Raw genomic sequence first — 14,823 nt, forward strand, 5'->3', positions numbered from 1 at the left:
AAGACCTTTTTGTGAACAGCTATCTGATAACAATTGAAGAGGCTTTGGTGTTCCTGCTCGCCTCCCACAACCCTTTGTATCAGCCGCTTAGCAAAAAGAGTCTGACAGTATGATTTCCTTTGTCATTTGAAATTTCAGGTACTGTAACTTGCCTCACTGGAGGCAAGTTTCTACCCTATGAGTAAAGCTCATCTGTATAGAAGATATGGATCTTCTCAGTTGCCAGTTTCAGACCATGGCACAAACTCCCACAGGAACTAAAGACCTTCACAAATATCCTCTTGTTTCCAACAAGTTTCTCTTGTAACTCGCATTCAGTGGACATTTATATTCTGACACGTAAAAATATTTTAGGTCCAAATGTAAAGTATGAATATAAGCAAATATTTCTTAGCTGACAGGGCCTTCTCTTCCTGCCATAAACTTTTTTTCCATGTGGATTCATTTTAATGGTCCACTGTAATTATACATGAAGTGTATCCATCATGTTCAGACTGCTAGACAATAGCATTAATACTGGCAAATTCACATCTTCTTTTTCCCCAAATTTAATTATGCCAGCATCAAACCTACACACATGAAGATTCTGCTACATTTGTGTAATGCAGCTACATAGAAATAAAGCAACATTAGTCCTGAACTCTAGGGGGGGAAAAAAATCACAGAAAGCTATGTTTCCAACAATTTTCTCTTGCCAATACTAGTGGTGCTGCCAAGAAGCAAACTTCTGTAGACAAGAGTAGCATCCCTTCCAAGACTGGGGTAAGAGGAAACTTTTCATTCCCAATGAAAAACACAAACATTTCCCAAACCATCAAAACAGATAACCAGGGCTAAGGTCAGTTCTTGGATTTCTCAAACCAAATCTGACCAACTTTTCTACCATCTAAAATCGCAGTCATTAGATGAGTAATCAGTAAGTCCTTCTACAATGTATTTATTCCCCTCAACCTCACTTATATACTTTAAATGGCTGTAGCTTCATGGTATAACTTGCATTTTTCACATCTGAGAAATGAACACACCTCAGCTGAAATGAATACTGCTATAATTGCCATGTGTTTCACCCCTTCCACATAAAAATAATCCAAATTCAGTCCTTCTGTTGACTTGTGTGTGACTTTCCATATTCCTTTTTCACTCAGATTGTCAAGGACAACGCAACACTGCTTTGAACACAAGATCTGAGAAGATTTTTTACATCCAACTTGCTTATATGCTGAGGACAAAATGACGGTTTTACAGAAAACTCTGAATGGGATGATTAAAGCACAGATCTTTGAAGCAAGAAATCAAGATCCTCTTACTGTTCATTGCAATCATGCCATGTGACCCCTGTAAAGGTAGCTGCATGCTGCATTTCAAATCCTGCATCTGTAACATGGGATAAATATCTCCCTCATAGATATTCCAAGATTTAATTAATTGGTATTTGCAAAGTGTTTTGAGCTTCTGAGATATAATTAAAAATGGAGACACAAATGAAGAAAATGTTACGCTTTTGTGGTGCCTTCTAAGACAACTGCAAAAGCTGTTCACCTGCTTTAGCTTCTCTTAAAGTAATTGCTTAAGTAAAGCTACTCTTGCCTGTAACTGCAGAAAAATTAACTACTTCTATCCTCCCACAGGTATTATTTTGCAACAATGCAATATGCTTAGAGCCACAGCAGGATGAGGTATGACTGCAACCCAGCTTCTTTCTAAGCACAAGCCCCTCTCTCACATACATATAGTAATATTGCTGCTCTCCTTCACTGCAGGTTTGGAGATCTAAGCACATTTTACTTCCTTTGGGACTACCTAAAGTAGTATGCAGACCTGTGTGGGGAAAATAAACAACAGGGGCAGGTAAACTCTTTCACAAAGCTCCTGTGTGTATGCTAATATAATTTAAAATAAAGGTAGATTGAAAAGGAAAGGAGATGATAGACTATGTAAACAGAATGGCTTCTAAATAAATGCAAGCCACATACCTGTTACCCCAGTCATGTGTTTTTTTACCATCTTAAGAGAAAAGGCATCAAGTGAAGTGATCTCTGCAGAGTTGTACCTCAGCTGATTCTGCTTCAGCATTCTCCTAGATTCTGATTAGGCTGTTTCTCAGTTTTCTTAAACTGTGTACAGACATTTGCCAAAGTTACGGGGAGGTTAGATCGAGTAAAAAATGGCCACCTGATCTAAGGTAAGTCAGGATGGGGGAGATTAATGGGAGGGGGTTGAGAGGATGGGGAGGCAGGCAGTGTCCACAGGGGAGACTGGGGGGCAAACAGGGTCCATGGGGGGAGAAATCAGGGGGGCAGGCAGGGTCCACAGGAAGGTTGGTGGGGTCTGGGAGGGCTTGACGGGATCAAGGGGGCTCACAGGGTCTGTGGGGGGTGGGGCTTGGGGAATTGGGGAGGGGGCTCTCTTCCCTATTCCCCAAGACTAGGGGCTGTTTTTAGCCTCACAGCTGCCAAACAAATAATGTCCCCATTGTACCTTCCTCTCTACCCCCACCCTCACCCCAACTTACTTGCTTGGCTCCTGGCACTGGCAAATACTGGGAAAACCAGCACTGGGAGAGGCTTGTGGGATGCAGGGGTTTGATGGGCTGGGGGGGAATCCTGAGTTCATCTGAAGAGGAAGAACTGGGGAGCTAAAAATAGCCCAGTGCCATGGATGGGGTAGGAAAAGCGCAGCCCTGTGGCTGGGGCCAGTGGCTAGACTTTCCCAGCCCTGGGGCTGTACTGGAAACTATGGAAATTTAGGGCAGTTAGATTGATCTAAAAATGACAAATCTCATCTAAGTTAGGTGTACTTTGGAGTAGAGTTAACTTAGAACGGGTCAGCCATTTGTAGATTGATTTAACTGTCCTGAACTTCTGCACAATACACACTTAGATCCACTTAGTCTAAGGACCGTACCGTAGCAAATTAAGTTAGATCGGGTGGCCATTTTTAACAGGACCTAACTTCCCCCTAACCTTCCCAAATGTCTAGATGCAGCCTCAATCAACTGCTAAAAAAGGTGTGGGGAGGCAAAGTTTATCCTTATCTACCACTCTGCTGAACATAAGCAGGGGCTAGCAATGTTTTCTGGCAGTTGTTTGAAATGATCTAGCTCACATTTGTGACAAGTACACACTAAGAACTAGTTACCTCCACTGCTTTTCCCTGCTGGCTGGCTACAGCATGGAGCAGGGAGAGGCCCTCTCCGCTTCCAAAGCCCCAGGTGCCTGACTGTCACACAGCGTTGTGTGAGCAGAGACCCCTGGTCAAATGCTGCCAAAGCCCCAGCTCCATAGGCTGGATCTGGCCAATGAGATGTAGGTTGCCCACCCCTGGTTTATAGCAAGCTACCAACTTTAGTCTACTGAAGAAACAGCCCTACAAAATCACCAAAAGAACTAACATCAGGGTCTATCTGTGGTGAGTTAAAGCATAATGTATTTGTACTCCACCTACTCGCTGAACACAACTAAGGCCAGATTCTTAAACTGGTTATGTGTAATGTAACCCCATTGACTTCAATGCTCCCTGAAAAGGGGATTTTCTGCATGGATCCAGCTATAGGATCAGGCTCCTAGGGCCACAAGTCAGTAAAGAACTAAGGCACATGTTAACATGTAGTCTGTTAACCTAAGGTCCCAGTTTGGCAGACCATATACTTTGAGCAAAACACTTGAACATAAGCTTAAGACCCACTGTCTTCAGGGGATCTAAGCATACATGTGAGTACTCTTTTAAGGAGGGGCAGACCTAAGCACTTTGGTGGATGAGGTCTTTTTATTCTAGATTTAAAAAGTGTCGAGAAAATATTGCCTTACATTTATTTTAATATAATTGTTTAATTTGAGGTTTATAGAGCCAAGCACGAAGCATTTATTATTCCACCTATAACAAAAATGATCCATTAACTGTGACAGTATTTTTAGTACATATTTTGTTACAAAAGCATCAAGACATGTTATGAATCATTCTGGCATCATATGAGTTAACAGAAGATTATATATTTTTCAGGATTATTAATATTTAGTGTCTTTCAGTAAATTAAAAAATCAAGTTTAACTAAGGTTAAAAATATCTGATGATACAGTACACAGAAGATTGTAAATGTATATTAATGAAGCTTTGCACAACTGACTTGATATTTTTTCGTTAATCACTCACAGAACCATGCCAAACATATATCAAGACTTCAGCTCCTTTTTCATCCAATCTTCCAACATTTCATTATTATGGTTACCTGATTAATGGATGCAATAATATATGTGGCATGATATGATATGTTCACATTAAATTTTAATCAAATATTACTAAATTCAGAAAACATTAAGTAAATCATGACTGATGAGGCAATATTGCTGTACTGTCATATTGATAGTTAGAAAAACTCACTACAGAGAGTTACAGATTAAGCATGAGAAGTGAATCTTTTGAGGAAAGAGAAGTATCTCAACTTCAACTAGTTGTGTTCTTTTTAAATTGCCTTGCAGCCAAAGGCTGGATGCTAGATCCGTTAAAACTATTCCAGTGTCAGTAACTGGTGTGTGCATTTTCTTCAGTTTGAAATCATCTTGCTCTTGCAAATCTTGCTTCCATACAAGATCCAGTGTAATGGTGTGGTTCTTCTGTGGGTCTTCTGTTCTGGGGAAATTTACTAGAGGTCATCACAAGACTAGGTTATGTGAGAGGGATCTCTAGGAACATAGGGCTTCCCTTATTACATACAACTTTTCCACACAGATGACCTCACCCCAGAACAGAAGACAAATGTAAGGGATGCCAAAATCACTCTAATATTGAAGATGATTTCATGCAGAGTAAATCTTCCATAAGATTAGTAAGGATTTGTAGACCTGTGTGAAGCTTTGGTAGCTGATTTGATTTGAAGGAGATTTTGCCCGATTCAGGGAATTGCCAAGTCCACATCAAATCAGGAGACCAATTAAAATCTCTTAATTGATTCAAAGCATCATCTGGGCAGGAGCAGAGCATTGCTGGGGCAGGAGCAGAGGCAAGCACAGCCAGAGGAGCTGTGGGAATAGCCTCCAAGGCTGCCCTGCCCGGCCGCAGCCCCAGCCCCAGCCCTAGCCCCAGCCCCCTCCTGAAACTTAAAAAAAACAAAAACAAGCCATGCACTCACTGGCTCTGGCAGTGGCAATCAGGGCCTCTGAGGGCTCGTGGCAGAGCCCCCCCACACAGCGCAGGGCAGTGGGGGGCATCAAGAATTGCTCCCCCGCCTGGCACCTGCAAGGCAGCTGCTCCATGCCACAGATGCAGTGCAGCTTGGCAGGGTGCCGAGCACTGTTTGGGAGCTGGGGCAGCTCCACGTGTCAGCCAGAGCCCATCACCACTCAACCCCAGTGGCCCCAGCTGTACCTGCTCCATGGGGCAGTTGCTGCGTAGGTGCCAGGCAGGGGGAGGGGCAATCCCTGCTGCCTCCCACTGCCCCAGGCTGCATAGTGTGGGGGTCTGCCACAAGCACCCAGAGGCCCCAGTTGTTGCCAGTGAGTGCAGGCCCCAATCGCTGCTGCTGCAGCTGGTGAGCGTGATGCTTTTTTTTTTTCAAAGTGTCAGGACTAGGCTGGGGTCAGCGGGGTGGGGTTGGGCAGGGCAGCCATGGGGGCTTCTCCCGTGGCTCCTCCCACCCGGGGAGAGGCAGGCACAGCCAGAGGAGCCATGGGAAAACCTGCAGCTACCCAACTGTGCCTGCTTCTACCTGGCCAATCCAAATCACCGAATCTCTCTGAATCAGTGCCGAATCTTCCGAAGCCAATTTGGCCAAATCAATTCAGGACAATGATCCGAATCTCTGAATCGAATCACTGTCCTCCAAATTGGCTGAATCCGAATCGAATACTTCCGTATTTGCACAGGCCTAAGGCTTTGGCTTGAAATACCAGAGAATCTGGTTCTAACTACTGTAGACAGCTACTTGGCTTGCAGCTTTTGTTTTTCAGTAAGTTGGGAAGAAAACCACCTATTTTAAGTCTGTGTACATTAGTAATAACTTTCATATTATGTTTTGGTTTGTGGGAAAGTGGTGATGTTATTGTGTTTGTATTTTGAAATACAAACAGTTATAATTGTCTACATACATTTCTTTTTTGTTGTTGTTGGTAAAATCTGATCAGAAATCATTTAAATAATCCCAGGTCTGCTTTGCTCCTGCTTCTTTCCCCATACATTCTGTTCTACCTTTACTCCATGAGAGATTCAACATATTAATGGTTTCTTTGGATACTGTTCCTACAAGATTTATAACTGCATTGTTCACTTCAGGAACAAACTCAGTGCCATGAGTTAGGTGACCTGTTACACACCAAGCAGTAAAGGTCAGATATCAAATATGTAAAGCAGTACTAGTTAAAAAGAGATTGTAAACATATATCTTAAACAATAGCATTGGTATTACAATGTTGGACTGCTGTAGCCATGATGGTCCAGGAAATGTTGGAGGCAGGGATTTTTGTGGGTGGTATCTTCTTATTGGACCAACTACATGCTTGGGAGACATTTAGACAAGCTTGCCAAATGTTAATTTGTCATCTTGTCCTGAGACTGGATTGAAAGCAGGAATGTTTCTGCTTAGTCTCAAACAGAAGGAATATAAAGAGAATACAATAATCACTTGAGCATGGATATTCAACTGGTATCTCACACATGCCTAAGTCAAGGCTGTTCCTCGACATGCCTAAGTCAAGACAATTGATGGCCCCTGAGGGGTTATATTGTGACTCCTGGACACCTGCCCAGCTGCTGCTCCCCCCATCAACCTGGCTGCAACAACAGCTGGAGTCTCTGCAATCCCACTCCCTCCTCCAGCTCCTGCTTCCTGCTCCTATTCCAGGATGAAAGGGCAAAGCAGCAGCATGGGGATCTGGGGGGTGAGCCTGGGGTGCACAGTACAACAGGGGGTTGCAGATATGGGATGCAATGTGGGGACTGGGTTGCAGATATGAGGTGCAATGGTGGGGTAAGTATATGAGTGCATGGAGTAGCAGGGAGGGTCATGAATGCACAGTGTAGCTGTTTTGGGAGAGGTCTCAGATGCACAGTGCAGCGGTGAGGGGAGGGTTATGGGCACTTAGTGTACTGTGGGGTGCTGGGCATATGGGAAGGTGTCATGGGCACAAGGTAAAGCAGTTGGGGGGGTGTCTGTAGTGATGTGGCCTGGAGGGGCCATGGCTCACCCTGGTGCAGCCTACAGAGTATGCAGCCCCACTAGTATGGACCTTTTGATGAGGCCCCAGCTGCTTGGAGGTTGGACAGCCCTGTCCTAAGTTAAGGCATACCTGGCATATGTTCATTCACAGATCCCTTTCTTTCTCCCCATCAACTTCCCTTCCTAAATTAATTGTACATAAAAATGATATGCTATATCATTTTTCATTTAAAATCCGATCCAAATCCAATGAAGCCAGGAAAAAGACTCTTCACATAATTAGTTGTAATGGAACTATTACCTTTACTGCTGCATCACAAAATTCTGCTCAAGTCTCTGCATAGTATGTAGACATTCAGTTTTTTAAGCAATAAGAAAATTCTCTTCTTGCATCTGAAACACAAATAAGTAGCCCTATTAATCTTAGAACATCACACTAGTATATAATATTTCCTTTTTTTGCATGAAGGATGACTAATGATAAGATCAGAAGTGATTTGGTTCCCTCTTTTTAGTGAACACACGAAGACATGCAGTGTGGCTACATAGAGTGGTGATGTGTAGAGGGTGCACTGGGGTGCATGTGCACCCCCTGAGAGTGCCGGTGTACCCCTTGGTTGGCCATGCTTGCTGCTTAGGTGATGGGTGGGGGGGCCAGGCGGGAGCACCGGCGCCCCCCCCCGGAAGTATTGCAGCTGGTTGCTGCAGCTGCTCCCGGAAATGGCTGCAGCAAACTTCCCCCAGGCATCAAGATCTACTGTGTGGGACTGACACCTCCCCTCCCCCCCTTGTCAGCGTGATCAGCCACGAGGGATGCCCCCCCAGTCGCTGACTCAAGAGGCACCAGTCACCCAGGGCTACATATACCATGCTTTTTGTTCAATCCTCAGTGCATAAACTATATTACAAAAATATGCATCTAATTTTTTACAACAGAATGTCTTGTACTGATTGTTAGAAAATTATCTTCAGAGGATCCCATTTTTTAAACCTCACTAATTGTGTCCAGAAAATCAAGTAGGTTAAATATTTAAATCCATGATATCTCTGCATCTGAGTACAGGTACAAAATTGTGGAACCGGATGGTAAGGCCATAATGGAACTCCTTTGAAAATAATAAATAGAACTACAAGGTATTCAAGTCGCTACTGTTGTCCTCATGTTAAATACTCTCTGTCTTTTGGCTGTCCTAACCACTGACCTTATGTGATAGTAAGATAGACTACATGACAGTGGGTTGAGAAGCCATGATCCAAATACACTCTAAAGAAGGAAAATGTGATAGCTGAAGATATGTCATTATCTAATAAACTTGGTAATATCTTACCAAAAACATATCCTCCATACCTGCCAAATCCTTCTAAATCTTATCATAATTTTAAATGTTTCTTCATTCCAAATTGTCAAAACATTCCCAACATGCACTGTCTTGCCCACATTTCTGCTACCAAACCAATTTGAAGATACATATCCTCTTTGGGCACAGCACTGAAATCTGGTTACTTTGAAGACCGAAAAAATAAAACCAGACCCATCAGTATGATATCTGTACAAGTGTAGTGAGAAATAAATTGTCAGGCACATCAGTACATTGGGGAATTCCTTTTGTTTAAGAAGTACTTCTTCAAAGGCATAGGCATCCCCATCTCTCTTTGAGGAAGGCACTGTGTGGGAGGCTATGTGGGCTTTTCTACAATGCCACAACTGAGGAGCCTGTCTTTAACTGGTGCTTAACTGAAAATGCACAGTCCAGGCAAAATACAAAGGCACAAAGAGTAAATAAAGAAGTAGTCAATGCTAAGAAAAGTGTGGGCTGAAGAATTCTGCCTCCTAAGGATGTGACAGTCAAATGAAGCTGGCTCATCATGTGTGTCAAAGGCAGCATTAGACAGGTAAATGGCAATTCTACCCAACCCTCCTACTCTAAAATTCCACACTTAAAACACTGAGTATTTCAGGAAGCTTCCTGCTGATAGGCACATCCTGATTAGAATTACATTTGAATATACTCTTGTACCAAAAAAGCATTTAACTGATAATTACATAATCAATGTGATATTTTCTGATACCATTCTTATGACTAAGAAATCTAAAACATGTATACACACACACACCTATATATATTTGCCACACAGGATTAGGCTGACAAAGTTTTAAAAAAAGTTATCACACTATATCTTCCGTTCCACAAAATCATTAAATTATATATGTTATATTTCTGGGAGTTTTGTACTGCAACTTTCAGTCTCCTAGGATTCTACTCTTTATAGGCAGCCTTTTTTGTGCAAATTAGCAAAGGAGATTCTGAGGTGGTGTGGCACTAAAGAGTTGGTTAAGCCAGTAGATGTCCCAAGATGTCCCTCAGAATGAAATCCTGCACTGATGATTTGGCCCAAACTTAGGTTCTGATGTTGCAACTGGCATTATGAAAGAGATTGCCTGTGCCTCCTTGACTATTTATAGTCCACAACAGCTCACGAAACTAACCCCATGAAGTTCCTTCAGGATAAGAACCTAAAGGAATTTTAGTTTCAACAGAGCTAGAAAGTGGGATTTAGCAAGCAGTAGTATTAACAAAATAAAGATTAAACAAGGACCAGTCTTGCTAGCCCCCAGCTTTAAAAAACCATGAGTCAAATGCCAACATCGTGAGATTGATTTAAACATCATGAGATTTTTAAAAATAAGATTGGTGCTCTTTTTATTTGACTTAAGGTTTTCGAGCTGTTAGGCTTCATATTCTCACATTTTTCTTTAAAACCACAAACGCTAGAAATGTATTTATTTTTAAATGTAAGCTGAAAGTCTCACATCATAAGCTGATTTAAGAAAAACACAAGCTATTGCCATATCCATGATATAATTATAAGAGCTGGAGCACAGAAACCCGTGTCAATAAGCTTGTGATCTTCTCTCTGTCTGTACTTAACTCCTTGCAGTCTCTCCCCTTCAGCCTCATTTCTCTGAGGGCGCTGACAGAGGTGCAGCTCCCTGCTGTAACTCATGGCACTTCACAGAAAACACCATGAGTTACAGTGACCCCCCCCAACAGACATTTGCTGTTTGGGGACCGTGGGGGAGGGTGGAAATAGAGATCCATTTTGAAACTGATCCAGCAGAGAGAGGCTATATGTCTGCAGCCTCTTCCTTAGCCATACCACTCCCCACTCCCAGATCTGATGCTGTCTGCAAGATGGGAGGGAGGGTGAGGGAAGTTTGCAGGGGCAGGTGGATTGGAGACCCCCGAGGCAGGGAAATGTGCAGGGACAAAGAGATGTTGATGAAGGTGCTCTGCTTTAGAACACCTTCAGCTGAACCCCATTAAATGCAGATTAATTTGTCACATGATAGGGCACTTTTAAAGTGCTCTGCAGCCATACACTTGTCAGGGCATGGCTGCAGAGCACTTTCAAGGAGCCGATTGCATGACAAATGTCACTTCTATTAGTGCCCTGAGTGGTAACATAACCACTTACTTATTAATGTCTCCAACCTGGCCTACCATGTGTTATCAAGAGCTGACCTGCAAAGATGGCACAGAAAAAACCTCCAAACACAGGGCTTTAAAATGTGGGAGAACTTATGTAATTCTGACCACGCCCCCTACACCCCACAGCTTGCTTTTTCAGAAAAACAATCAAGAAACCAATAAGTATAAGGTGTTAATTGAATTATAACATTTTTCTTCCAAAAGTCTCAAAGAAAATTCTAAAACACTAAATTGTACTGAAAACAGAGGAAAAGGGCTCCTTTGGATTGTTTACATATATAGGTATTAGGACAAGTTTTGCTGTGCAAATCACTACAAAATAAAATATCACACCAGGAGAAAGGCTTAAGGAAGAGAAACCTCCTTCTCTACATAACTTACCTATACTGCAGCAGATCAAGAAACACTCTTTATGGTTCACAGTTAGAAGACACCTGCTCATATGGTTGAATGGGGGCATGGCCAATCCCATGGATGCATATTGCTATTGATAGTTTGTTGGAACTGTAGTATGGAACACTGCAGACTACATGGACACCTAAGCAACGTTATCTTATGGCAGTGAAATTTTATGACATTTTACTCAGCTGATGCAACTTTCCTTTCCCAAAACATTTCTCCCACAATTGCTGAATTTTAGTTTTCGGCTGTAGTTTGGTTGGTCTAAGGACATAGGCAGGCAAGTTTCTTTGGGTAGATGTGATATTTTTTATTAGACTAACCAAATAGCTGGAAAAAAGTTCTTTCAAGCTTTTGACAACAAGCACCCTTCTTCAGGGAGTCTCCAAGGAATTAGGGCACTAATTTATCTGTTTTTATTAAAGATAACATCTTATGAATTGGTATTTATCTTAACTTCTCCTGCGTCTCTTACAAAATGAAATTAAAATTAAATTAATTACTCTTTCTTGACACTTGCTTATAGAAAACATTCCTCAAAACTAATGATTTTATTTCTAGGAAATTGTTCAGCATAACAGTCTATTTTTAGAAGAATTGTGTTAATTATTGAGAGTTGGTAAGCACATAGGAGGCAATAGTTATTCTATCTCCAGTCATAAATCAAACTTTTCGCATAATGTATTGAAAAAACATGTAACGAGGTAAGTTTACATATGAAATTTTTTTTCCAGGTCTGAAACTTAGCAAAGAGAACAGCAGTTAATAAAGTGGACAAAAATGTAAGCAACTTGATAGTATATAGTTTCACTGTCAGTGTAACTGTAGCAAAACCCCCAGTTTTTCTTTTTCTTTTTCTAAAATGCATTCCGCCCCTTCTCCAACCATTTCTGACTTTGTCTCTCCCTCTATTCCCTATAGATAAGAATAAGTGAGCTCAGACATAGGATAAGTTTCAGCATTTTATTTTGGTAACAAGATGTATTTGTTTTGCTTTTTCTCCTTTATATTTGTTTTGTTTTTTCTACTTTATTTTATCCTGTATAATTATTATGTTTATATTGATGTTTACTGTTCTATATTACTGTTTTACTGGTACTATATGATTTAGGCCTACATATGTAACTTAGCATAAGTCATGTCAAGTTTCCATTTTGTTTGTCATGGTTTCCATCCTGTGTCCAGGCCTGGTTGTGTAACCCATGATTCACACCTATCCCTCCTATGTAACTTGGTTACAGAATGAATGGGGATGAATGAGGGTGCTTGAGAGACAATGGCAGTAGGTCTAAAAATAGCTCCCTCTGAATGACCAAACCGTTGACACCAATACGTGGACCAACGACCCAGCCCTCGGAACCACCCTCAGCATTCAAGAAACAAAAGATGAGGCAACCCACCATTGTGCCAAGGCTGCACATACTCAGTAAGAACACCTGGAACCCTCTGGAACAGAACTGACCTTGCCTGAACAGGCCCTCCCCATAGGAGATCAGAGATAATCTGCCCCATTAAAGGGGTAGTTAAGACTGACTCCTTGGGACGCCCTCTCCATCTGGACCAGCACCATGCCACACTACCTATCTACCCAGAGGCCCTGCCAGCAACCCCCTTCTGGACAACACCTACTGGACAAAGATCCCTTTCCTGCCTGGATAGGTAGCTATCACCCCCCAGCCCTCTCTTCAGCCAAGGACTTGGACTCTGCTTCTCTTCCCTTCCTGGACTCCAACCCTTCCACTCAGTCTCTTTCTCCTGCTGCCATTGTGAGTACTTGTGTGTGTGCGTGCGCACGCGTGTGAACTAATAACTTCATGGGGCGGTGTAGTGTGTTGTCTAATAAACCTGTTACTTGGACCCCGAGTTGGGTTTTGCTTTACTATGGTTCAGCCCTTCTCCAATCTCTGCTCCTCACCCCTCTAACTTCTGTCTCATGTCTCCCTTTCCTGCTTCTGGCTCACTGCCACCTCCAACACCTGTCCTGAGCTCCTCTCTGCCTCCAAACCCCATGTTTCTTTGCCACTGTCTTATCCCCACTGCCTTTTCCTTTTCCCCTGAGCAACCAGGTTTCTGCCTCAATTTCTTTCCTGGCTGTCTCCTCCTTGCCACCACTTATCTGCCCTCCCCATCCCCAGCTGTCTGCCTCCATTTCCAGCCCCAAGCTCCCAGGTTTCTGTCTCTCTCTTTTTTCTGGCTGTCTCCTCCTTGCCACCAGGCTTCTTTTCCCCTGCCCCTCTCATGCACCAGTGACCTCAAGTAACCCTGGGGCCACTTGATATCAAGTAAACCCGAGCCTCAGTTCCTCAGTCAGCTTCTCTCTAGCCCACTGGTTCTAATCCTGGTTCTAGCAACTTTCACTCCCTACCCTTTAACTCTCTCTCTCACCTTAACCTTCCCCCAAGTATCCCAGGTACCCCAAAAACACACATACATACTGTACCATCCAAGTTAGGAATTTACCTAGGCGTAGGTGGGTTGTATGTGTGTATGAACTGGTGAGTGTGTGTATATATATATATCATTGTGTGCATGATATACGAATTAGTGATCTGTGTATGTGTACTGAATGTGCGGGTATTGACAATTGATTGTCTAATTTTTAGCGTGTAGTGTGTATATGCTTGAATTGGTGATAGGCATACATGTGCCTAGGCTGATTTGGATGTGTATGTGCCTGAGCTGGTAGTGTGTGTGTGTGTGTGTGTGTGTGTGTGTGTGTATGCACCTAATTGATTTGTGTGTTTGTATATGTGCAATTGTGTCACACCCTTCTAACAGCACAGTATTGAGATCCTGAGAGTTGGCCTGACCCCACAGGGCGACATAACCATAAACTCATCCTACATAATACCTAATTTAGATCCAAGTCTGCAGCTGGAGTAGTACATCTTGGAAAAAGATCATCAATAGATTATGTGGGATCTCAGGTACCAGAACGTGTAGCAGAATCAGTAAAATATACTGGGTCAGTAAAACATGCCACATTTGGAAAACACATCTTAATACTTCACCAACTAAAGGGTTCAGCACTAGACTCTGCAAGGTGTCTCATTGAAAAAGTATCATGGGATCTTACAATTCATTCTTTTCCCAGTAATTTAACAGTGATATTGTAGCCATGATGGATCAGAAATGATGCGTGAGGCAAGGATTTCTTAGGGTGATACCTTTTATTGGACCAACTATGTAGCGGGGATAAAGTTAGACAAGCTTTTGAATACAAGACATAATTCCTCAGGTCTCTGAACATATGATGGAATAGGAAGAAAACATAAGAAGCCAATGGCTTCCTATATTCAGGGACCTGAGGAAGAGTGTCTTGCATTCGAAAGCTTGTCTGATTTTATCCCAGCTACGCAGTTGGTCCAATAAAAGATATCACCCTAAGAAATCCTTATTTCTTGCATAATTGCTGCACCATCATGGCTACAACATCATTATTCCACTACTGTGAAGGGAACGAGTCCTCTAAGACCGTGCTATGCTTCCTTCCTTCCTCAGGTCTCTGAATGCAAGAAGCCAACTTTGGCTTCCTATACTCTTACAGTCAAAAGCTTGTTTAACATAATCCCAACTACACCGTTGGTCCAATAAAAGACATCATTCAGAGAAATGCTTGCCTCTCATTCCTTTCACACAGCTGCAGTGAAGAGTATGGGGTAGTTTGAGGCAAGGGTTAGAAAAGTGGCTTGGAGGAAACAGGATAGTCCAGAGGGTACCTGGGGGTATCCATGTCCTATTGTGAGAAAGGGCTGGGCCGCTTCTGAATACAGCCGCCGCTGGTGT

Source organism: Crocodylus siamensis, chromosome 7 (genome assembly GCF_052110815.1).
Source record: "Crocodylus siamensis isolate JL-2025a chromosome 7, ASM5211081v1, whole genome shotgun sequence".
NCBI classification, from domain to species: domain Eukaryota; kingdom Metazoa; phylum Chordata; order Crocodylia; family Crocodylidae; genus Crocodylus; species Crocodylus siamensis.